Source organism: Lepus europaeus, chromosome 7, assembly GCF_033115175.1.
Source record: "Lepus europaeus isolate LE1 chromosome 7, mLepTim1.pri, whole genome shotgun sequence".
Classification (NCBI taxonomy): Eukaryota; Metazoa; Chordata; class Mammalia; order Lagomorpha; family Leporidae; genus Lepus; species Lepus europaeus.
The window spans coordinates 5588742-5614822 of record NC_084833.1 but is presented as its reverse complement, the minus strand read 5'-3'; the positions used below and the strand labels follow the sequence as shown (position 1 = coordinate 5614822).

At 52.5% G+C, this 26081-nt stretch overlaps 1 protein-coding gene and 1 pseudogene across 2 annotated transcripts in view; one reads left to right on the top strand and one right to left on the bottom strand.

Annotated features, from left to right (window-relative positions):
- PACS1 (phosphofurin acidic cluster sorting protein 1) overlaps nt 1-26081 on the top strand; it is a 180936-nt gene that overhangs the window by 45489 nt on the left and 109366 nt on the right. The gene's annotated exons all lie outside the window — the stretch shown is intronic.
- On the bottom strand, nt 12309-12816 carry LOC133764830 (small ribosomal subunit protein eS10-like; annotated as a pseudogene).

The window sequence follows — 26081 nt, the reverse complement described above, 5'->3', positions numbered from 1 at the left end:
CCTTCCTGTGTTCAGCAGAGGGCTTTTTCATACCCCGTTGAAAGGTACGGATTTTTCCCCTGGCTTTCTTTTCCTTAACAAGTTAGGCTGAACCTTCGGTTTCTCTCTGCACCTCCTGGTTTTCCGCAGAGGCGCCTCCTGGTGCTACGTGAAAGCTCTTCCTGTCGGAGCCCAGTGTTTGCCGCTAATAAGGGATACAGGAAGTTGTCAGTCAGCACTAGGCCCGGGTTATGGAATCGCAGTTACTGGTCAGCGTTCTGTGAGGTTGCTGCTGTATAAGTGGCCCAAGTGATCTGAGACGTCATGGCTCCGAGAATTCCTTACACAATACACCAATATTTCTTTTTCCTTCTCAGCGGGATACAAATAATGTTAAATTAAGTTTATTTTGGTGGCCATTCACTTTGAACCCATCTGGTTTTCCTGCCGGTGCTCAGCTGTGTTTCTGAGAGTGTAGCTGATTTCTAACAGTGTGGAGGTGGAGGGAGTAGCCTTTTCCTACCTTAGGCTCGTTGGTGATTCACGGTCTGAAATAAGAAGCACGCACTACCTGCCTCATTGCTTCACACTGCCTTTGATAACTACCAGCACTCCAGCCAAATGCATCCTGATTTTAGTCTTCTATAGTGACGACAAATGTCCTTAGCTTATTTTAGTTTTTATTTGAGAAGCAGAGGAGAGCGAGCTCCTATCTGCTGGTGCCCTCCCTAGATGCCCACGTAGCTGGAGCTGGGCCAGGCTAAAACCACGAGCCAGGGTCTCAGTCCAGGGCTCCCACAGGGAACCAGGAGTCACCGCCTGCTGCCTCCCAGGGTGTGCGTTAGCAGGAAGCTGGAATCAGAGCTGAGCTGGCCGCTCTGGTGGAATGCTGGTGCCCCACCTGTCAGGCCAGATGCCGCCCGAATGCCTCCTGATCTTAATGGCATGTCTGCTCCAGAGCACGGTCCACAGAGAACTGCAAGTCCGGGGGTGTTTCCTCTGATCCTTCCTCCCTCTCCCTCCCTCCCTCTCTCTCTCTCTCTCCCCCCCTCCAAGACAGTGTTCTCTGGTGGTTCTTGTCCTCAAGCTGTAAACTCTGCAGGGTGACCTGCTGATGTGCAAGTTGACTATTTTCAAGGTTTTTGTAGTTGCGCAGTAGAGGCTTTTTTTTTTTTTTTTTTTGACAGGCAGAGTGGAAGTGAGAGAGAGAGAGACAAAGAGAAAGGTCTTCCTTTGCCATTGGTTCACCGCGCTGATCCGATGGCAGGAGCCAGGTGCTTCTCCTGGTTTCCCATGGGGTGCAGGGCCCAAGCACTTGGGCCATCCTCCACTGCACTCCTGGGCCACAGCAGAGAGCTGGCCTGGAAGAGGGGCAACCAGGACAGAATCCAGGCGCCCCGACCAGGACTAGAACCTGGTGTGCTGGCGCCACAGGTGGCGCCTGTTGAGCCGCGGCGCCAGCCAGTAGAGGCTTTTAAAAAGTTTAGAAATGCCTTTTGCTGTTAGCCTCCTTCTAGCTTTTTATTCCAGATTTGCTTGTTCATTCTTGCATCTTTCCTGTGCCCTCCATCGAGCGTTTACTGCGCATTCACTGTGTGGCTTGGTCGTCTTGACGGAGCCTCACGGACTGTCTCATCTCCTTCCTTTTCCCATCCTCACGGGAGTGCTTTCTCACACAGCGACAGCTGTCGCTGCCGATAGTGAGGTCCGTTTCCCCGGTCCGTGGTTCTCTTTAGCTCTGGAGTTTGACACGGTTTGGTCTGTCACAAAGGCCATTATTAAAATGGGGAGTAAAGGTGGTTTCCCCTCCCCTTCCTTTCTCATAAGTTCCTCATGGTGACTGCAGAGATGGGGAGCCTCTGGGACAGTGCTGTTCCATGCGGACAGGAGAGAGCGAGCCCCACACGTGTCCGCACTCAGAAGCTCTACTGAGATGGGATTTGCATACTACACCGTCCACCCGTTTAAAGTGTTCACTTCTGTGGTTGTTAGAATATTTGTGGTGAGACATACGTGCTTTTGAGTTTTCAAATACATTTTTTAAAAAGATAAAATTAATGTTAGTGATTTATTTAAAACACATCTAAACTATTTCAAAGTAATTAATATAAGATAATTTTCTACTACTTCAGTTTTTATAAAATTTAAGTTCATTAAAATTAAACAAAATCAAAATAATTTTTCCAGTCACCCTAATGTTCTTTTTCTGGGCGTACTCACCACTCCTGGCCAGTGGCTGCCCTGCTAGGCTGTGGCTGCGTAGTGCGTCAAGACGACTCTGCGGCCAGTGCTGGTGGTGGGCGCTGAGTGCAGGTTTGCCCACTGGTGAGCAGTCTGTCTTGGAACACGCGTCAGGTTGTGTGCACAAGCGTGGCTGCTTCTGGGAACAGCAAAAGAAGATGTGAGATCTCGCGAGTCCTAAAGAGAACCACGGACCGAGGAAACGGACCTCACTAACGGCAGCGACAGCTGTCGCTGTGTGAGAAAGCACTCCCGTGAGGATGGGAAAAGGAAGGAGACAAAACAGTCCGTGAGGCTCCGTCAAGACGACCAAGCCACACAGTGATGCTACGTGGAAGGACACAGGGACAGCGGGGGAGAGCGGACAGCAGCTCCCTGGCGGTCTTGGGGCTCCCCAGGTCTCGCACAGTCGTCCCCAGTACCTGGACCCCTGAGTTGATGTCAGGCACTTGGTCCTCCCATTCCGTGGAAATACGCTAATGTTGGCTTTTGTGTCTGGTTTGTCCAGTGGAGCCTTCCGGTGCTTTCCAGGCCTCGCCTGCTCTCTGGCTTCTGTGTGCTCATCTTTTCTTCCAGAAGCTGCTGCAGATAACTGGCAAGTCTGAGAGGCAGTGGCCACTTGAGGTGTCCAGAGATGGAAGGGTGAGGAGGTGACCCGGTCGACTGGAGTGCTGAGGTCCCCACCTGAGGCCAGCCGTGGCAGCGGTCTACGGCTTTCGGGCACCCTGGCTAAAGGTTTTAGTGCAGTTTTCCCTGATGCTGAAGATCATTTGTTGTCTTTAGATGAACAGTGGATTCTCTTAACGATTGGTTTACTTCTTTGAAAGGCAGAGAGAGAGGAGAGACAGAGAGCCAAGAGCAAGCGTCTATTCCCGTTTCATGTCCGCAAACACTCGTTACAGCCAAGGGTAGGCCAGGCCGAAGCCAGGAGCCTGGAACTCCGTCACCCTCGGGTCTTCCGTGTGAGCAGCTGGAACCCAAGACCTTGGGTCAGCACCTGCTGCCTCCCAGGTAGCAGGGCCCAGTGCCGGGAGCCTGGGCGTCAGTGAAGCTACGCAGTGGAAGTAACAGAAATGTTCGTTAGCTGATGCGGCAGGTGAATGAAGTAGGGTCCATCCAGATGGCGAAATCTTATTTGGCTTGAGAAAGGAACGAACCGCTGATGTGTGCTGTAACGTGGGTGAACCTTGGAAATACTGTGCCACGTAAAGGAGCCAGACACACCTCGTCCGTTCTGCTGTGTGAAGTGCCCGGAACCGGCAGATCCGTAGGGTCAGCAGATGAGCTGCTGTGTTTGCCGGCAGTGGCAGTGACCGAGGGGCCGGGGTTTCTCTTTGGGATGGTGGAGCTGCTCTAAAATGGCTTGTGGTGATGGTTGCACAACCTGTGGATGCACTAGAAATGATTGAATTGTGCATTTCGAGTGGATGAACTGTATGACAGGCCAATGACATCTCGATGGGATTGTTTTTTAAGAAAGAACTGTCAGGCAGGAGTGCTGGGCAAGTTCTCGGTTATATTAGTTCTCTTCTCCATGTTGGTTTTGCCTGCCCTTTCTTTATTGCCTTTCAAAATTAAAAAGAAAGAAAAGGAGCTGGCGTTGGGGCATAGCAGGTAAAGCTGCCACCTGCAGTGCCAGCATCCCACATGGGTACCGGTTTGTGTCCCGGCTGCTCCCCTTCTGATCCAGCTCCCTGCCGACGGCCTGGGAAGCGCAGTGGGAGATGGCCCAAGTGTTTGGAACCCTGCAGCTACTTGGGAGACCAGGATGAATGAAGCTCTCGGTTGCTGGCTTTGACCTGGCTCAGCCCTGGCCATTGCGGCCCTCTAGGGAGTGAATCAGCGGATAGAAGGGATAGTCCCTCTCTCTCTAGCTCTGTCAAATATCTCTTTAAAAATAAAAAGAAACAAAAGCTGAAAGACTTCCCGTTTCTCTGTATTAGTCCAAATATCAGCTCTTTCCTGGCCAGTCTAACCAATCATGCTTAGCATTTTAGAAAATTATTTATTTTCATTTTATTAGAGAGGAAGGGGGACTGAGAGATCTTCCATTGCTGGTTCACTCCCTGAATCTCCGCGACAGCCAGGGCCCAGCCCACTGAAGCCAGGAGCCTAGAGCTCCATCTGGGTCCCCCACATCGGAGGCAGAGTCACAAGCACTTCATCTGCTGCCTCCCAGGGTCTGCACTGGCAGGAAGCTGGATCAAAAGTGGAACAGAGCTCTTGGTTCTGCCCTCGACTCCAAAACACTTTTTTCCTTCCAATGTGACCACCTTAGTAATTGGTACTATCAGCTACCTCGTTGTCTAAGCCAATCTGCGACTTATCCTAAAGTTCTGCCTTCTATACCCACTCCATCCAGTCCCCGCACAACTGTTGATCCTAACCCTCCCCCACCTCCCGTGTTTCCTTTGCTCTCCCTGTCTTCTCCCAGCTGCCTCACACCATCGCCACGCATGACCTGCCCCCACCCTCTCCCTCAGCGCTTCTCTGCAGACAGCAGGTGGACTCTGATGTGCAAGCCTGCTTGGTTTACTCTCCTGCCCATACCCTCTCTTCCTGGCCCGTGACATTCCGTCCGGCCTCTGCGCTCCCCTCTGCGCCGTGCCCCTGCCCTCCTGTCACACGCCCTGTTTTCTGCTCCTTGACCAGAAGTGCAGTCCCGCCTGGGCCTCACACTCCCTTTGCACGGATGCTTTGATCTCAGTGAGTTTCAGAGCTGTGTCCTGGGTGCCACTCCGGCCTCAGCTCAGACAGCTTCCCTGATTCGACACACGCCCTCCTGACTTCCCTTCTCACTTTCCCATCGCGTCCCCCTGAGATGACCTTGTTTGCTTATTTTGTCTGTCCCCCTCCAAAGGATGCCAGTTTTATAGGAAGGGTCGTCACCCTGTACCCGGTGCTTGGACTCTCCCTGGCATATGTCAGATTCTGAATCTGTTTGTGAAGTAAGTGATGGCTTTTCCCCTTGGGCCTGGTTCCCCTGTGAAGGGCTGGAGCTGTGTGAACTGAGGGTGCGTGGGTACTGTTGAGTTAGGAAATACAAGTTATCAAAGGCCTCCTGACAAACTTATCCAGAATATCTAGAAACTGCCCACGAGCACACTGTGGCCATACAGTGGAATATTATTCAGCCACAAAGAGGAATGAAAGACTGTTATGTGGGTATGGTGTGGATGAGCCTTGAAAACATTATGCTAGGTGAACGAAAGCCTTACACAAAAGAGTATATACTTAGGATTTCATTTTATGGGATTCCAGAAAAGACAGATTTAATCTGTATCAGCAAACTGACAGAGAAGTGGTTAACCAGAGCCAGGACAGGAGAGGATTAATGGGGAAGGAACACAAAACTCTTAGAGTTGTAGAAATGTTCTCTCTCTTGAATATGGGAGTTGTACAGCACATGAATTTATCACAACTTACTGAATGTAGGATTAAGATGGGTCCATTTCATTGTAAACTGTGTTGTGATGTAGTGGGTTGACACTGCCTGCAACGCCATCATCCCATATGGGCGCTGGGTTGAGTCCTGGCTGCTCTACTTCCCACCCAGCTACCTGCTGATGCACCTGGGAAAGCACTGGGGGATGGCCAAGCCTGGGGAGACCTAGATGAAGTCCTGGCTCTCAGCTTCAGCATGGCTGGGCCCTGACCGTTATAGCCATTTGGGGAGTGAACCAGCAGATGGAAGATCTCTCTGTCTCTCCCTGTCTCCCTCTTTATAGCTCTGCCTTTCAAATAAATAAAATATATCTTAAAAAAAAAAAAAACAAACCTACGTTTCAAGAATTTAAAAAAAAAAAAAACAAAAAAACTAAAAAACCAGCTGGTGCGTTTGAGTGCACTTTGGTTTTCTCTTTGTCTTGTCTTCCTGTTCACCTGCTGACTCATCCAGGACATTCCTGCGTTCTTGTTTTCCTGTCAGTGCCAACATCTTTGGGTTTTTTTTGCCCTCTCTCCCCGGTTAGCCGAACCTCTTCCTGATCGAGGTGTTGCTGCTTGTCTTCGGATGCGCTGTAGGAGCTTGCTGTCAAGGCTGGTTGGGTTTCGGTACCAAGGAGTAAGTACGTCCCACGGAAGTATGGCAGTTTTGCAACATAACAAGACACATCGAGCTTGATAGGAAGATGTGAGAAACCGACGTTGGTAAACGTCCAGTCCTTTTGGGTGGGGGATTTGTCTGCTGTGACGTTCCCGTCTCTTCAGAGCGCTCAGTCTTAGACTCCTGTTGTCATCGTGGCAGCCGCCGCGGCTGCTCTGCGCTGTGCTGGATGGTAGCTGTAGCTGTGTCTGAGCGGATTCTCACCCGGCAGTCACAGCTGATTGAGCGTGAAGCCTAGCTTTCATCTCTAGACTCCCCCTTTGCGTCACATGATCACCCCATTCTTTCTTCCTTTACCGGGAAGACAGTGGTAGGTAAATACAACCTGGGGACATTCTCAAGCAAGGGTTGGGCGTGCCTGGGTCCACTCCTGACCCCAGGGTCTGACTCAGCTTCCTGCGGTGTAGACCCTGGGAGGCAGCAGTGATGGCTTCAACGGCTGGGTTCCTCCCACTCACGGGGGAGGCCTGGGTTCAGCTCCCAGCTCCCAGCTCCCAGCTCCCAGCCCTGACGTTGCAGGCATTTTGGAAGTGAACCATTGGATGGAAGATCTGTCTACCTGTTTGTCTCTTAAAAAGAAAAAAACAACTCAGCAATACGTAAGGTATAACGTGAACATTCCCCTGACACTCTCCAGTCCTCTCCCCTTCCCCAGGGTGCAGAGTGTGACACACACAGCCTCCCCACGGTGCAGAGTGTGACACACACACACAGCCTCCTCACTGTGAACAGTGTGAGTGCAGACACACACAGCCTCCCCCACGGTGCAGAGTGTGACACACACACACAGCCTCCCCACTGTGAACAGTGTGAGTGCAGACACACACAGCCTCCCCCATAGTGCAGAGTGTGACACACACACACAGCCTCCCCACTGTGAACAGTGTGATTGCAGACACACACAGCCTCCCCCATAGTGCAGAGTGTGACACACACACACAGCCTCCCCCACCGTGAACAGTGTGAGTGCAGACACACACAGCCTCCCCCATGGTGCAGAGTGTGACACACACACACAGCCTCCCCACCGTGAACAGTGTGAGTGCAGACACACACAGCCTCCCCCACGGTGCAGAGTGTGACACACACACACAGCCTCCCCACCGTGAACAGTGTGAGTGCAGACACACACAGCCTCCCCCACGGTGCAGAGTGTGACACACACACACAGCCTCCCCACTGTGAACAGTGTGAGTGCAGACACACACAGCCTCCCCCATGGTGCAGAGTGTGACACACACACACAGCCTCCCCACCGTGAACAGTGTGAGTGCAGACACACACAGCCTCCCCCATGGTGCAGAGTGTGACACACACACACAGCCTCCCCACCGTGAACAGTGTGAGTGCAGACACACACAGCCTCCCCCACGGTGCAGAGTGTGACACACACACACAGCCTCCCCCACGGTGCAGAGTATGACACACACACACAGACACACACACACATTTTGCATAATGGCAATCCTGCAGCAGCTCAGCTTAGTCTTTTCCTGTAACAGTACGTCCTGGGTTTTCCCCGGGCTGCACCTACTGGTCTATTTCACACTGTCTAATGGCTCTGTAGTATTCTGTAGAATGAGTAGCAGTTTTTGTTTTGTTTTTTTTTTTTTGCTAAAACCACTAAGTGGACATATACCCTATTTTCTGATTTTCACTGTTAGTCAAAAAGTGAATTTAGACTAATGTAAATAATTTGTTTTTAAAGTTTTCAGTTTCTTATTCAGTTATATAATTATTTATACTACATTTTAAACAAAACACACAATATTGAGACAACACTGTGTTTGGGAGGAGGTTGGCTGTGAATTCCCTGTGTTCGTGAGCTCTGTCGCCCTTGTCCCTTCAGGGCTGTCAGGTGTGGGTGTACACCTGCAGAGGCTACAGGGTCGTCCCACGGCCTGGCCCTGAGTCCTTCTTGGAGGGTCCAGCCCAGAGCTGGCGGTCAGCAGCTGTGCGGGGAGTGCTAGGGCAGCACTGTCCCGTGGACTCGGGGGCGTGTCTCCCTTCTCTCGATCTGGGATCCTGTTGGTGCCTCTGCGTGGGACTTCCCGCTAGCCTCTGCCGGAGGCCGGCTGTTGCTGGTTCATCAGCACTCAGAATGTGGAAACAGAGCAGCAGCGGCTTCTGCAGGTTGTCTCGCGGCGTTCCCGTGGAGACCTGGGGGTGGGGGCTCCTGGAGGCTCAGCAGGATTCAGAGTGAATTTCAGGCACAGGGGGTTGAGTGGCTCCGAAGCCCACGTGACAGAATGCACTTCCTCAGCTCGGCTTTCTGGCGGATAGTGGGGTGTGGGGAGGCTGACGTTCGCTGTGACCACAGCAGAAGGGCCAGAGCCGCCTTCCTGTTGGGTCTGGCTGCTTGCTGAGTTATGAAACCATCTCACCCTGTTTCCTTCCCTGCAGCTGACCTCGGCATTAGCCTCCCGCCCCTCCTCCCCTTTCTTCCCTGGCTCTCTGGTTTGCCTTTGAGTCCGGCGCACCTGCACACATGCTGCAGGAAGGTGTCACGGCCTCTCTGAGGTTTTAGGTGTCTGGCTTACGAAGGTGGCCGGTCACCTCTGAGCGTGTAAGTCCCCGCTCGCCTTCTGATTTATTCTGATTGGGTGGATTTTCAAAAAAACTTCTCCTCTATTTAAGAATGGTCTTGGCAAGAAGTCAGAAATCCCAGAAGCCCGTTGCAAAGGAGGGAGTGGCCATTTGTCATGAAGGCGTCTGCGTGGGGCAGGGAGAGCCTCTGCCGTCCTTAGCGTGTGGTTAGACAGGAAGGCAAGGTGCCAGGGGCAAGGTGGAGGGGCCCAGTGAGCAAGCCGGGGGCCCTTGATTCTGTCCACTGACTAACCGTGAGGCACTCGACTCCTCTGTCTCATGTCCGTCAACAGAAATCAAGTTTCCTCTGTGTTTGAGTGACACTGTGTGGACAGAAAGGTCGCAGGGCCCACCGGGAAGGTGTTGTTAATCATGTAGCATCGCCTGTTACCTGTCTTAAACTCGACAGATCCTGGAAGGGCTGCCTTTCGTGGGTCTAGGAGTTCAGCTCTACCAGACCTCAGAGTGGTAAACAAAACCGAGGGGCATCTCTGTCCTCATAAGCTTAGATGCTAATTGAGCAGAATTTTGAGGCTAATTCTAAGACAACACAGTCTGTAGTGTATTAGTGACAAATACTGGGCAGAAAAATAAAACAGAAGACAGGAAGTGTCGGGGTGGTCTGTGGCTCCATTATTATTGTAACTGGCTTCCTTTTAGAAACGGCATATACGAAGGGGGGCATTTGGCATGGGGTGGACCACGCCGCTTGGGACGCCCTCCATCTCCATCATCCAAGGGCCTGGATTGGAGTCTTGGCTCTGCTCTGCTCCTGATTCCAGCATCCAGCTGGTCCACACCCTGGAGGCAGCAGGATGCCCAAGTCCGTGGGCCCCACATGAAGCACTGGAATCCTGGCTTTGGCCTGGCCCAGCCCCAACTATGCTGGGCATTATGGAGTGAGCCAGAGGGTGGGAGATCTCTGTCTGTCGTTTCTCTTTGCCTTTTAAATACATTGGAAAAAAATTATCATTTTATGTGTTTGAAAACATTCTTCTGAGTAGGATTCCAGACAGAGAGACTCCAGCATAGAGGAGATAGAAGAGGGGGCCGGCACTGTGGTGTACTGGGGAAAGCCACTGCCTGCAGTGCTGGCATCCCCTAGGGGCGCTGGTTCTAGTCCCAGCTGCTTCACTTCCGATCCAGCTCCCTCCCAATGCACCTGGGAAAGCAGCGGAGGATGGCCCAAGTGCTTGGACCCCTGCACCCATGTGGGAGACCCGGATGAAGCTTCTGGATCCTGGCTTTGGATTGGCCTGGCTCTGGCCATTGCGGCCATTTGGGGAGTAAACCAGCGGATGGAAGATCTCTCTCTCTGTCTCTCTCTCTCTAACTCTGCCTTTCAAATAAATAAATAAATAAATAAATAAAATATTTTTTAAAAAGAAGAGATAGAAGAGGTTAATGATTCTACACCAGAGGATCATCCCTCCAGCCCTCTCCATGATTAAAAGATATTTCTCTTTTTTATGCTTCACGTGGTAATAGCGTGGTAGACTTTCCCACACAGAGTTTCATATTGTATCCAGTATTCTTTTTTTGGGGGGTTTTCTCTAAATTATATGAAGCTGTCATTCACTTTGAAGGCTGGTGTTATGGGCGGGGGTTGGGGAGCACTTTTTCCATGTTTGTTCTGCAGAACCCCAGGGTACCCTGTAGCCTTTTTGGAGATTCTGTGGTCTTCTAAATTTGTGTTTGGAGCATTCTTGCTAAATTAGTCTAAACAAGATAATCAGATGCCTGGCCTTGAGGAGGGTATAAGTAAAGAGAACAGACTGAGGGGTTGGTGCGTATTTATGGATAAACAATGTAGATTGTAAACAGATGCAGAAAGTGGGTGAGCCCCTGCTTTAACCCCTTCCCTGTGTGCCACTGAACCGGCCATCGGGACCCTGAGCTGACGCCTGGTGTCTGCATAGAGCTAAGAATCCTGAGTTGATGTGCCTTTGATTGTCCTTCCTTTCCTTGTCAAATAATTTTTAAACTATTTAAAATTTTTATTTTCTTTTTTTTTAAGGATTTATTTATTTATTTATTTTGATAGATAGAGTTAGACAGTGAGAGAGAAAGGTCTTCCTTCCATTGGTTCACCCCCCAAATGGCCGCTATGGCAGGCACTGCGCCGATCCGAAGCCAGGAGCCAGGTGCTTCCTCCTGGTCTCCCATGGGGTGCAGGGGCCCAAGCACTTGGGCCATCCTCTACTGCCTTCCCGGGCCACAGCAGAGAGCTGGACTGGAAGAGGGGCAACCGGGACAGAATCCGGCGCCCGTATGGGATGCCGGTGCCGCAGATGGAGGATTAACCAAGTGAGCCACGGCGCCAGCTCCTTTATTTTCATTTTATTTGAAAGACAGATACAAAGAGACACAGAGGGATCTCCCGTCTGCTGGTTTACTCCCCAAATGCCCACAACAGCCAGGGCTGAGCCAGGCTGATACAGAGTCCAGAATTCCTTCTGGGTCTCCACGTGGAAGGCAGGGATGCACATGCTTGAGCCGTCATCTGCTGCCTCTCGGGGTAGCACTGGCAGGAAGCTGGAGAGGAGTGGAACAGCATCCCAAGTGTGCCAAACACCCATCCCTCAGATACTCTCTTCTTCCTCCCTTTCTCCCTCCCCTCCCTTCCCCTTCTCTTCTCTTCTTTTCCTTCCTTCCTTCCTTTTCCTTCTTTCCTTCCTTTCTTTCCTTTCTTTCTTTCTCTCTTTCCTTCTCTTTCTCTCTTTCTTTCCCTTTTTCTTTCTTTCTCTCTCTTTTTCTTTCTTTCTTTCTCTCTCTTTCCTTCTCTTTCTTCCTTTCTCTCTCTCTCTTTCCCTCTTTCTTTCTCTCTTTCTCTCTCTTTCTCTTTTTCATTCTTTCTCTCTCTCTTTCCTTCTCTTTCTTTCTCTCTCTCTCTCTCTCTCTCTCTCTCTTTCTCTCTCTTTCTTCTTTCACAGTGACATAAAAAGAGACAGACATCTTCCATCTGCTGCTTCACTCTCCAAATGGCTGCAATAGCCGGGGCAGGGCCAGGCTGAAGCCAGGAGCATAAAACTCCCTCCAGGTCTCCCTCGTGGGCGCAGGGGCCCAAGCACTTGGGCCATCTTCCACTGCCTTCCCAGGTGCATTAGTAGGAAGCTGGATTGGAAGCAGAGTCGCTGGAACTTGAACCAGCAGTCCCACATAGCATGCCAGCATTGCAAGCAGTGACTGAACCCGCTGTACCACAATGCCAACTCTTCACATTTTTTAAGCATCTGAGTCAGTTAGGGATACAGAAACTACTAAACAAGTGAAAACTTACTTGCCCTCACAGTTGGGGAAATACTGACGATTGCATCATCAACCACAATATGGCTTTTTTTTCTTTTACGTTTTTCTGGCTACAAGTTTACTTAACACAAAATAATCCCCTTTGGCTTTACTGGGGTTGCTGTCCACAACCAAACCTGCCTCTGGACTGGAATTCACTGCTGACCCAGCCCCAGCCTCGGCGTTCTCGTCGGCGCCAGGGGCTCAGCGCTCTGTCTGTAAGTGTCCCTGTTGGCTCCCCTCCGGACCTTTGGGCCCGGGCCTGCTGGGTCAGGTCGGCTGTGGCGCAGGGTGACAGGCGCGACCTAGGGGGGGCAAGTGGAGGTAGTCCCGGAGATGCTGGATCCCTCGTGGGTCAGGTACCAGTAAAAGTGTCTCCACGCGAACGGTTACTTCACGTAGCCTCGAGACTGGAGTGACTGCGTGGCCTCCATGACGTGGAGGTTGGGCAAGTTCTTGTCCGCCAGCTCTGGGTGCTCCGGCAGGTGCACATCCTTATTAGCTACCATCACCCTCTTCTTGAAGAGGAACTCATAAATGGCAGGACGATTCTTCTTGGGCATCAGCGTCGCGGCAGCTGTGGGGTTTGAAGCCGAGGCTGCAAAGCCACAATACATCTTATGGTGAGGGCTAGAGCAGAGGTGAGCCTAGGTGTCCATAGAGTGCAGGAGGGGCACACCTGTTCCAAGTGGGCGTGTGGCTGGTCCAAGAAGGCTTCCTGAACCAGTGGCATCATGGGGATGGGGAGCAGGGCTGCATGCCCTCATTTTCTTTCTTTCTTTTTTTTTTTTTTGACAGAGTGGACAGAGAGAGAGAGAGAGAGAAAGGTCTTCCTTTTCCATTGGTTTACCCCACAATGGCCGCTGCGGCCAGCACAGCACGCTGATCCGAAGCCAGGAGCCAGGTGTTTCTCCTGGTCTCCCATGTGGATGCAGGGCCCAAGGACTTGAGCCATCCTCCACTGCCTTACCTGGTCCATAGCAGAGATCTGGCCTGGAAGAGGGGCAACCGGGACAGAATCTGGTGCCCTGACCGGGACTAGAACCTGGGGTGCCAGTGCCACAGGCGGAGGATTAGCCTAGTGAGCTGCGGCGCTGGCCATCATGCCCTCATTTTCCTTGGCTGTCTCCTGACCAGATAGTATGTCTTTGATTTAATGTAGGACCAAACTCTGGCTCACTCCTTGTTTTGTGTAGCCCATAAAGCATACCTTTCTAAGTGGTTTAAAAAGGTCCAAAGAATAATAATATTTGGTGACATTTGAAACTTACTTGAAATTCAAGTTTGTTTGTCCATAAAGTATTGGAACACAGCAGCCACACACACACATTTGTGCGTGGTCTGTGGCTGCCTTCTCCCAAGGGAAAGCAGAGTCAAGCCGTTGACCCCAAGCTCTGACGGTCTAAATATTCTGGCCGTCAGTAGAAAGTTTGTGGATTCCTGCTTTAATGCTTTCAATTCGCTACTGAAATGCAGGAGGCCAAAAAATGACTGTGGTCAAAGGCTGCATGCAGTGCTGTTGTGTGTGGTTAGCTGGTGGCAAGTGACGCACGGGCCGGGTGAGACTTCTCTCCCTCACTAACGTGCAGCACAAGCACACAGAGCACAGCGGCAGGCATCCACCTCTGCCTTGTTTTGTTTGATTTGAAAATAGTGTCGAGGAGTGTTTTAATGTTTCTCAAAAAAGAGTGTATGGTATGAGCCAAGATGTTTCCGGAATGTGTTTGGCAGGAGAGTAGGAGACACAAGGTCCTCCAACCCTGGGGGACTGTGAGTGGTGAAGGACACAGGCCCTCCTGAGCCTCCCTGCAGGTGTCCGTAGCTGGCGGCGCTGACTGAGGAGGGCGCTCGACCACCCCCAGGTAGCTGTCAGCTCAGGAGACTGCTGCAGGTGCGCGGGGCGGGCTGTGTGTCGGTCCCGGCCCTGCCACTTTGCCCCAGTGACCTTGTGCAGCTCATCTAAATGCTTGGGGTGTTGTCAGCGCATCTGGAAATGTGGCTATAAAAATGACCTTATAAGAATGAAATGAGATCATGTTCTTAAAACTCCGGGCACTAATAGGCATTTAATATAATATAACTGAAAATTATTGTTTGTGAACTTACTTATATCATAAGGCATCTTAAAAAGCAAAGATCTCCCCGTTGTTTGTTTTAATGAGTGATTACTAATAGTCCTTTTGAGTGGGTGTTGTGTTGTAGCAGGTTAAACGTCCGTTTAGGGTGTCTGCATCTCACATTGGCGTGCCGTTTCAAGTCCTGGCCGCTCTGCTTCTGATCCAGCTCCCTGTTGCTATGCCTGGAAAGGCAGCAGAGGATGGCCTAAGTGTTCGAGTCCCTGCCAGCCACCCACGGGAGACCCAGACGCAATTCTGGGCTCCTGGCTTTGGCCTGGCCCAGCCCGGGCTGTTGTGGGCCTCTGGGAAGCAAACCGCTGGATGGAAGCTCCACGTTCCAAGTGAACGTTTTTAAAAACATTAGGACAGCCATTCTATTTTTTTTTTAAAATGGCCCATCAATTGTGGTTTAGTTCATTTATGTATTTGCTGGTAACTGGCTTCCTAAACAGTACTTTGAACTGATACCAGCTCTAGCTGGTGTGTTCTAGCTCATGTTTAATGTGAATTAGCGTGTGGATCCTAAGTCTGGCTTTGCAAGCATACTCGTCATTTTGCTGTGCTGTGAGCAGATGTCACGGGAAAAAGAGCGTCATGTGTTACATCATCTTTCCTCTGTACTAACTGCTGTCTTCCCTCCCTTCCCATTCTCAGTGACTGAGTTGTGTAGTGGATAATTGCAGTTCTCCACTGGAAGGTTCAAGTCCATTGGAAGCGTAGTTTTGATGAGAAGGCAGACTAAGAAGTTCTGTTTGCTGAACACAGTTTCTGGTGGTTTAAAGGAAACATGCTCACAGACAATACTGGATTATTAGAACACAGTAATTTTTTTGAGTAATTTTCTTTGATACCCATTTATACCAGTGTATTGAATACTAATTATATATTTTATGAATTTTAAGCAAATTCAATTTATGAAATATTAGTGTGTATGATTTACTGCATGAAAAATAACATGGGGTTCCTAAAATAGCCAGCTTTCCTGATAGAACCAACATAATTACTGCATTCCATGCACCTGGCCAGGGTCGTGTCCACGCATCGCAGGCTGGGCACTGTGTTAGAGGGCGGGCTTTGCAGCCTGCAGTTGAGAGCACGGATGTGCCACGTACACACTAGGTGTGTGATCTGGGCCTGCCAGTGTCTCATGGGGATAATGATAATGATAGGGTCATTGTGAAGTTGTTGGCATGGTGCTGCTCACAGGAAGTGCCTCCCTTGTGTCTGTTGCTGGGGGTTTAGACGTCTGTGCAGTGCGTCACTTTCTGTGGATGTGGAATCGAATCTTCCCGTCTGTCCAGTTTTTTTCTCCTGTCTGATCTCCTATTGCAATCATAGTGAACCAGTAGAGGTCCCTCGAAGGTTGTGTGGCCTGCTTCCCCTCGACACTGTCTCCAAGAACACCTTTCTCTGTTGCGTGCTGTGTCCGCCAGGCTGTGAGCTCCTGAGGGCCTGCGTTCGGCTGTGTAGTGGCAGCCACGACAGAGCCGTCTCGGGGCAGTGCCGTCCTGGGGGAGGGCAGCGGTGGCACAGTGCGGCAGGAGCTGCAGCCCTGAGGAGCCTTGTGCAGCAGCCCCTCTTCATCACTGACGTCTGTTTCCTCCAGGCCTGAGAGAGGTCGGTGGGAGGCAGCGCAGTGAGGCAGGGAGGCTCTCGCAGGTTCAGCCTCTCGCTGCTTCAGTTTCCTCAGTTGTAAAATGGGAATAAAATAAGCACTTTCTTTTTTCTTTTTTAAGATTTATTTATTTACTTGAGTTACACAGAGAGAGAAGGAGAGGCAGAGACAGAGAGCGAGGTCTTCCATCTGCTGGTTCACTCCCCAGTTGGCTGCGACCGCCGGAGCCAGGAGCCAGGAGCTTCTTCCGGGTCTCCCCACAGGTGGGAGCAGGGGCCCAAGGTCTTGGGCCATCTTCCACTGCTATCTCAGGCCATAGCAGAGAGCTGGATCGGAAGAGGAGCAGCCGGGTCTCGAACCGGCGCCCATATGGGATGGCAGCACTGCAGGCGGCGGCTTTACTAGCTACGCCACAGCCGGTCCCCAAATAAGCACTTTCATAGAGTGGTGCGAAGTAGACTGTGTCTCAAGCTGTCAACTTCTAACCAGCATTTCTGAGTGAAGCAAGACCGCATCCCTGGGGATAACTTCTAGGTCCTCGTTCTTTATCCTAAAACCATTGTTGTTTTGGAAGGACAGGGCAGTCTTTTGTTTTGCCTTCTCACATCTTCATTCCTTTTGATTGTAAAGATCAGATCCTGCCTTTCATTGCTAAGTTTCTCAGTGTATCAAACTGTGTCGGTCCATAAGCGTTACCAGCTAGAAGATCGTCGTCATCTTTGAGAAACAGAAAAGCCAGCCCAATGACTTAAACACACAGACATTGGTTAGTCCAGGTAACTGGAAGTCTGGGCTTCGGGTGGTGCCAGGACAGGGTAATTGAGCAGGTCAGCAAAGACAACAAGGGCCCAAGTCGGTTTCAGCTTCCTGCCCCGCCGTTCTCGGTTCAGGCTTGTCCTGGCTGCTCCCACGGTCTCCGCCGTCTGCTGTTGCACTTCCGGGTGTCATAGGCAGGCTGCAGAACCTCCAGCTGAGAAGAGGCTACTTCCCATACCTCTCTGTTTCTCTGTCGGCATTCTGTGGTTTCCACCTCTCAGCCAGTGTGACTGAGCCCGCCTGTGAACACTGGGGTCCAGTCAGTTCTTTTCTGAAGGCGGCATTGCTCCATAGACACACAGACCTTGTCGCTTCAAGTTTCTGTTTATAGCGTCACTTGCTGTAGTGAAATTCTAATATTTGAAGTATTTTGAACTTCTTGCTTAGCATTTAGTAGGATTTGATTTCATAGTAAAAAAAATATAGGGGCCGACCCTGTGGTGTAGTGGATCAAACCACTGTTTGCAGTGCCAGCATCCCATGTGGGTGCTGGTTTGAGTCCTGGCTGATCCACTTCCAATCCAGCTCTCTGCTGTGGCCTGGGAAAGCAGTGGAAGATGGTCGAGGTACTTGGGTCCCTGCACCCACGTGGGAGACCTGGAAGAAGCTCCTGGCTTCTGATCGGCACAGTTCCGGTCGTTGGGGAATGAACCAGCAGATGGAAGACTCTCTCTCTCTCTCTCTGCCTTTCTGTAGCTCTTTCAAATAAATAAATACTTTTTTTTTAAAAAAAAGGAAAGAAAATATAAACCAAAGAAGTAAATGGAATCTTAGAAATCGTTCTATCCCACCCAGTCCACAGATGCTCTGGATTCAGAGTAGTTTCCCAGGGTTGGAGAGCTAAGTCATGTGTACACAGTGAATGAGTGTACCCATTAGTCACGGATTCGGGCAGAGCCACCCTGCGTCCTGGCCTCTGATCTCAGCGCTAGCCAGTACCTGACGGGGCCTGTGTCAGCACAGCACAGCGCAGCGAGCTGGGATGGTCTCGGAATCCAAGCATTAAAGAAAATTACTCTGGCTTGAACTCGCTGGGCGGCTTTCGCGTGCTTTTCGGGTGTTTGCCCCCCTTGTCCTCGGTGTGTGTGTCCGTGTGCAGACCTGCCAGGGCGCTGTTTCTCGTGCTCTGCTCTCTGACCCCTGTGACAGCTGCAGCCAGTGGTGGTGGGGGACACAGCCGTGGCCTGCTGGGAGGCACCCCTGGTCTGGGGCTTACTTTGTCCTTGACTGCGGTAATCAGGGTGTTTCTCGCTCTGAAACACGACTCAGCGTTGGCAGACAGGTAATCCCTGAGCCGGTAAATCCCAGTGCAACCAGAAAACTGGGTCTTACTTTCCTTAATTGGAGCCTGGCTTAGAATCAGGTATCGAACGGCAAAGAAAGCATCGGCCACTACAACAGGAGCTTAAATTACTGGTCTTTCCATATTTAGAATTTCTTGCAGTCACTTCCACTGTATGTAACACTGAAATCCTTTGTGGTTGTCTGCTGCAGAAATGGATCTTTGACCCAGCAACTTTAAATGCTTTTGATGCCACAGGAGAGTCTGAGAATTCTTAATTTAATGTGTGCTTGTCCTGGGTGGGGGCGGGGGTGAGGGAGAGCTGTGTCCTTTTGCATCAAAAGTTTGTAAGCAGAGGCCTTTGCTTCTGGAACTTTGGTTTACTGGCACGATTAGTTGCAGAACAAGTGTCGTGTTGGAGCTTTTGTCTGGAGGCCGTGAGGAAGCAGCGGAGCACAGCGGTGCGCGGGAGGGAGGTAGCCGGCCGCTGAGGGCCCGTGCTGCAGGTGCAGAGGGCTGACTTCCGCGGCCCCTCTCGGCGACAGCAGCAGGCCTGGCCTTACCTGTGGGGAGGCTGTCCTGACCCATCCCAGACACCACAGGCATCTCTCTCTACTTCAACCGATTCTTGTTTTCTTGGTAATTGTGCAGCAGTGTCCTGGCACAGAGAACAGGTGGTCACTTTATCGGGCCCTCGGTTCCCCGTCTGCACTTTCTGCCACAGGCTCCCAGTGCGCAGACGCACACCTCCCTGGAGGGCAGGGGCGGCATCGAGTGGAAGCACGCCGCAGCCTTCCCAGTCAGTGGTGATTGCTCACTTCGGACTCGCTGCTCCCGTTTCTTCCTGTTGGAAGGGCTGTTGCTGACTGGAGGAAGGCGGTGAGCGATGAGAGACCGACGGCGGAGGCAGAGCAGGGCCTCTCCCTCAGCGGTCACTGAGCACGACCGTGCAGGGCGCCTTGGGGAGTGTTGAGTGGAGGTGTCCACTGAATGTCTCCTCCCAGGGGGTCTGACATGCAGTGTGTGTGAGTGTGTAACCAGATGAGTGACAGGTGTGATGTGCCGGTACAGCCGTCCCTCGATGGCCAGGGATTTGTCCCAGGACCCGCAGAGGACACCAGTCTGCAGATGCCCAAGTCTGTGTATGGCCCGTGTCGTTTCCCACGTTTTTACATCATCCTAGGCTACTTGTACCTAACCCAACAGAAAAAGCTGGATAAACAGTTCTGCATTCTTTAGGGGATGGCAGCAGGAGAAAAAGTGTACATTTTCAGTAGACATGCAATTTTTTTTCTGAATATTTTCAGTATGCAGTTGGCTGAATCCTTGGGTGTGAAACCTGCAGGCAGGGAGGCTGGCTGTGTTTCAGATGGTGACACGGGGCATACTCGTCCGTTTGTAGGGACAGGGTGGTCCAGAAGCAACCTGTTGAATGGGGATTGATGGCCTGTGACGCTGTCCCTTGTTATATGGCCGTAACATAGTGAACCAGGAGTGTTGTCGGTTGATTGGGGGAGAAAGGGAGTATTTTTCAGAAAGAACACAGGACGTTACACATGTGTCCTGACAGACGGACACAGTGCCAGCCATGCAGCAAATCTGGTAGATCTACCCAAATCTGGTAGATCCCCTGGGTCTTGCCGCAGAGTTACAGGAGGCGCCAGGGACAGAGCCACGGTAAAGGATTTCTTAGCCAGTTCCAAACTGCACGAGCCTCATGGGACACACCAACCAGTGTCTCCATAGATAAATCACAGTGGGGCGTCTCTGTAGATAAAACAGACTTAGGAGGTGAGTGAGCCGGTAGCCACGTGTGGCTCAGATTCAGGGAAGATGTGAGGCGGAAAGTGTGGGAAATGTAGATGTGATCACTTGATGGCGTTACAACACGTGTGTTAACTGTTTTACATGTGGAAGTGGCCCACCGCTGTGGCGTCCACATCAGAGCACTGGTTCCAGTCCTGGCCACTCTGATTCCGATCTCGCTCCCTGCTAATGAACCTATGGCTTGGGTGTTTGATTCCCTGCCACCTGTGTGGGAGATCTGGATGGAGTTCCTCGCCCCTGGCTTTGGCCTGCCCCAACCCTGGCTGTTGTGGCCATGGGAGAGTGAACCCGAGGATAGAAGCTATCTCCCTCTGTTTGTCTCTGTCTTGGGGGTCCCATCAGTGGTGGGAGTGTTGCATGCTTTTACTGAGGGTGGTTTTGTGGGTTGAAACTCACCAAACTGATCATTTAAAACAGGTGTACTTTATTATGTCATTATACTATAATACTGATTTTTTTAAAAAAGATTTATTTATTTTATTTGAAAAGTAGAGTTATAGAGAGAGAGAAGGAGGGAGGCAGAGGCAGACACAGAGAGAGAGAGAGAGACCTTCCATTTGCTGGTTCACTCCCTAAGTGCCCACGATGGCTGTAGCTAGGCCAATCCAAAGCTAGGAGCCAGGAGCTTCTTCTGGGTCTCCCACGTGGGTGCAAGGGCCCAAGGCCCATCCTCCACTGTTTTCCCAGGCGCTTTGGTGGGGAGCTGGATTGGAAGTGCAGGCAGCCAGATCTCGAATCAGTGCCCACCTGGGATGCCGGCACCACAGGTGGCGGTTTTACCCACTGTGCCACAGCACCGGCCTCAATAAAGTTGATTTAATGTATTGAAATGTCATATTGTATTCCCATACGTGTGTACAATTATTTTGTGTCAATTTAAAAAAACATTTATTTATTTGAAAGGCAGAGTGACAGAGAAGAGGAGGGGAGAGAGAGAGAGAGAGAGAGAGAGAGATCTTTCGTCTGCTGGTTCACTGTCCAAATGGCAAGGTTGGGCCAAGAACCTGGAAATCCATCCAGTCTCCCATGTGGGTGGCAGGGGCCCAAGTACTTGAGAACATTCAATGGCTGGCTCTTAGGATGCACGTTAGTAGGAAGCTAGAATTGGGAGTGGATCCAGGACGTTGGCCTCCCAAGCGTTGTCTTAGCCACTGCACCAAATGCCCACCCCCAATCTTTTCTAAAAAAGCAGATATTCTTTAAAAAAATTCCGAGTTACTAAGAAGGGTTTTGTGTCTTGTACACGTAGTATTGAATCAGTCACTTCTGAGTTTGGTGGTTCCAGCCCTGCCAGGCAGCAGGCATTATCTGACTTGGGCTGCCTCCCCCCTCCACGCCCCCCACCCCACGTAAAATTCGCCTTCATTATCCTCACCTCTGACTCTGCTGCCAGTATCTCCAATGTTTCCTTGCAGCCATAAAGCCAACTTGAATTTTGTGAAACGTTTCTTTAAGCATCTGTCATCCTAGAGGCCATGCATTTTGGTGGTAGAAGACATGCTGTCAGGCAGACACCTCCCATTTATAATGTTAATTTATTGAACGTTTGTGTTGTAATAGTCAAGATCTAAGTTGGAAACGATTCAGTTAGATTCTAGTTTGTTTGTTTAAATCTTAATCTTCCAGCCAGCCAACAAGCATTCGTTGAACTGGTCACTGTGCGGACAGAGTTCTGGGCTTGTGAGGATGCGTGTGGTCCAGTCCCAGCCCGAGGATGCCACTCTCCGGGCGGGAAGGTGGCCGTGTGCGCAGGTTGTGCGAGTGGTTTCGGCAGCACACTGAGCGCCGTGGCAGAGGTGGCCGCGTTTGTGCCGTGCGTCCCTGAGGCTTCCTTCCTCGCCCGACCGAATGCAGCGGTCCGCAGGGTGTGAGGCAGTGTGGGAAGGACAGCCAGCACGGAAGGAACCTTCCTTTCGCCCCTGTAAGTGTGGGACTTTGTCTTGTAGCTCTCACGGGCACATTGAGCTTTTCACACTCTTCGTTTCATGGAACACTGCATCGACTTTGCGAGGCCCCTCTCGGTTTACCAGTTCCCATCATTGTCGTTTTCTGTCTCTCGCACCACCCGTCCACACCCCACTAGCATCTTCTCTGATAGTTAAGTCATCCTTGGATGTGGTATCGCTGTGGGGTATCTGTGAATTCATCTAAGTAACATAGTCCATTCCGATCCTTTCTGAGTTAACCTGTCACTTCTGCTTCTGTTGTTTCCATGTTGGTGTTGGCTACTGCGTTGTGTTGTGCCCCTTATCCATCTCACTTCACCTGCCTGTCCGTCCCTGGTGCTGGGTGGGAACCTCACTGCGTGCCCCTTATCCATCTCACTTCACCTGCCTGTCCGTCCCTGGTGCTGTGGTGGGAACCTCACTGCGTGCCCCTTATCCATCTCACTTCACCTGCCTGTCCGCCCCTGGTGCTGTGGTGGGAACCTCACTGCGTGCCCCATATCCATCTCACTTCACCTGCGTGCCCGCCCCTAGTGCTGTGGTGGGAAGCTCACTGCGTGCCCCTTATCCATCTCACTTCACCTGCGTGCCCGCCCCTAGTGCTGTGGTGGGAACCTCACTGCGTGTCCCTTATCCATCTCACTTCACCTGCGTGCCCGCCCCTAGTGCTGTGGTGGGAACCTCACTGCGTGCCCCTTATCCATCTCATTCACCTGCCTGTCCGCCCCTGGTGCTGTGGTGGGAACCTCACCTGCGTGCCCCTTATCCATCTCACTTCACCTGCCTGTCCGTCCCTAGTGCTGGGTGGGAACCTCACTGCGTGCCCCTTATCCATCTCACTTCACCTGCCGGTCCGCCCCTGGTGCTGTGGTGGGAACCTCACTGCGTGCCCCTTATCCATCTCATTCACCTGCCTGTCCGCCCCTGGTGCTGTGGTGGGAACCTCACTGCGTGCCCCTTATCCATCTCACTTCACCTGCCTGTCCGCCCCTGGTGCTGTGGTGGGAACCTCACTGCGTGCCCCTTATCCATCTCACTTCACCTGCCTGTCCGTCCTAGTGCTGTGGTGGGAACCTCACTGCGTGCCCCTTATCCATCTCATTCACCTGCCTGTCCGCCCCTGGTGCTGTGGTGGGAACCTCACCTGCGTGCCCCTTATCCATCTCACTTCACCTGCCTGTCCGCCCCTGGTGCTGTGGTGGGAACCTCACTGAGTGCCCCTTATCCATCTCACTTCACCTGCCTGTCCGCCCGTAGTGCTGTGGTGGGAACCTCACTGCGTGCCCCTTATCCATCTCACTTCACCTGCCTGTCCGCCCCTGGTGCTGTGGTGGGAACCTCACTGCGTGCCCCTTACCATCTCATTCACCTGCCTGTCCGCCCGTAGTGCTGTGGTGGGAACCTCACCTGCGTGCCCGCCCCTAGTGCTGGGTGGGAACCTCACTGCGTGTCCCTTATCCATCTCACTTCACCTGCCTGTCCGCCCCTGGTGCTGTGGTGGGAACCTCACTGCGTGCCCCTTATCCATCTCATTCACCTGCCTGTCCGCCCCTGGTGCTGTGGTGGGAACCTCACTGCGTGCCCCTTATGCATCTCGCTTCACCTGCCTGTCCGCCCCTGGTGCTGTGGTGGGAACCTCACTGCGTGCCCCTTATCCATCTCATTCACCTGCCTGTCCACCCCTGGTGCTGTGGTGGGAACCTCACTGCGTGCCCCTTATCCATCTCACTTCACCTGCCTGTCTGCCCCTGGTGCTGGGTGGGAACCTCACTGCGTGCCCCTTATCCATCTCACTTCACCTGCCTGTCCGCCCGTAGTGCTGTGGTGGGAACCTCACTGCGTGCCCCTTATCCATCTCACTTCACCTGCCTGTCTGCCCCTGGTGCTGGGTGGGAACCTCACTGCGTGCCCCTTATCCATCTCACTTCACCTGCCTGTCCGCCCCTGGTGCTGTGGTGGGAACCTCACTGCGTGCCCCTTATCCATCTCACTTTACCTGCCTGTCCGCCCGTAGTGCTGTGGTGGGAACCTCACCTGCGTGCCCGTCCCTAGTGCTGTGGTGGGAACCTCACTGCGTGTCCCTTATCCATCTCATTCACCTGCCTGTCCGCCCCTGGTGCTGTGGTGGGAACCTCACTGCGTGCCCCTTATCCATCTCATTCACCTGCCTGTCCCCCCCTGGTGCTGTGGTGGGAACCTCACTGCGTGCCCCTTATCCATCTCACTTCACCTGCCTGTCCGCCCCTGGTGCTGTGGTGGGAACCTCACTGCGTGTCCCTTATCCATCTCATTCACCTGCCTGTCTGCCCCTGGTGCTGTGGTGGGAACCTCACCTGCGTGTCCCTTATCCATCTCACTTCACCTGCCTGTCCGCCCCTGGTGCTGTGGTGGGAACCTCACCTGCGTGCCCGCCCCTAGTGCTGTGGTGGGAACCTCACTGCGTGCCCCTTATCCATCTCATTCACCTGCCTGTCCGCCCCTGGTGCTGTGGTGGGAACCTCACCTGCGTGCCCCTTATCCATCTCACTTCACCTGCCTGTCCGCCCCTGGTGCTGTGGTGGGAACCTCACTGCGTGCCCCTTATCCATCTCACTTCACCTGCCTGTCCGTCCCTGGTGCTGTGGTGGGAACCTCACCTGCGTGCCCCTTATCCATCTCACTTCACCTGCCTGTCCGCCCCTGGTGCTGTGGTGGGAACCTCACTGCGTGCCCCTTATCCATCTCATTCACCTGCCTGTCCGCCCCTGGTGCTGTGGTGGGATCCTCACTGCGTGCCCCTTATCCATCTCATTCACCTGCCTGTCCGCCCCTGGTGCTGTGGTGGGAACCTCACTGCGTGCCCCTTATCCATCTCACTTCACCTGCCTGACCGCCCGTAGTGCTGTGGTGGGAACCTCACCTGCGTGCCCCTTATCCATCTCACTTCACCTGCCTGTCCGCCCCTGGTGCTGTGGTGGGAACCTCACTGCGTGCCCCTTATCCATCTCACTTCACCTGCCTGTCCGCCCCTGGTGCTGTGGTGGGAACCTCACTGCGTGCCCCTTATCCATCTCATTCACCTGCCTGTCCGCCCCTGGTGCTGTGGTGGGAACCTCACTGCGTGCCCCTTATCCATCTCACTTCACCTGCCTGTCCACCCCTGGTGCTGTGGTGGGAACCTCACTGCGTGCCCCTTATCCATCTCACTTCACCTGCCTGTCCGCCCCTAGTGCTGTGGTGGGAACCTCACTGCGTGTCCCTTATCCATCTCACTTCACCTGCGTGCCCGCCCCTGGTGCTGTGGTGGGAACCTTACTGCGTGCCCCTTATCCATCTCATTCACCTGCCTGTCCGCCCCTAGTGCTGTGGTGGGCACCTCACCTGCGTGTCCCAGGTGCCGGCAGGAGAGCTCTCCTTGCTGAGCACCAGCTAGTGTCGCTGTTGGCCCACAGGGTGTGCGTGTGCTTAGTTTCACAAAGTGCTGCTTGGGTGGTCTGTTTACATTCCCACCACCAAGCACAACACTTCTACCTGGCTTTTAAACGTGTCAGTTTGGCAGGTGTGCAGCATGTTGCCTTGTCTTAGCCCGTGTTTGTGTCTCAGTGAGGATGAGATTTCTGTTTGTACTGGTTAGTCTCTGGATTTTCCTCTCTAGTTACCCTGCCATATTCTTCCCCCGTTTTCCTAGTGGAGCTCCTTCTCTGTCCTGGCGAGCAGCCGGGTCAGCCGTGGGAGTGGCAGATGTCTTGTCCCAGCCCCCACCTGTTGACTCTGTTCAGTGTCCATCCTCTGGTCCTTGTTTTGACACCGGCATTTACTCTGTGCTTTTTTTTTTTTTTTTTTGATAGGCAGAGTGGACAGTGAGAGAGAGAGACAGAGAGAAAGGTCTTCCTTTGCCGTTGGTTCACCCTCCAATGGCTGCCGCGGCCGGCGCACCGCGCTGATCCAAAGGCAGGAGCCAGGTGCTTCCTCCTGGTCTCCCATGGGGTGCAGGGCCCAAGCACTTGGGCCATCCTCCACTGCACTCCGGGCCACAGCAGAGAGCTGGCCTGGAAGAGGGGCAACCGGGACAGAATCCGGCGCCCCAACCGGGACTAGAACCCGGTGTGCCGGCGCCACAGGCGGAGGATTAGCCTATTGAGCCGCGGCGCCAGCCTTACTCTGTGCTTTTTTGATGTCTTATGTAAGAAATATTTCCTTGGGACTGGGAGTGTGGTACAGTGGGTGAAGCCCCGACATACGATGCCAGCATTCTGTATCAGAGTGCTGGTTCATGTCCCAGCTGCTCCACTTAGGCTCC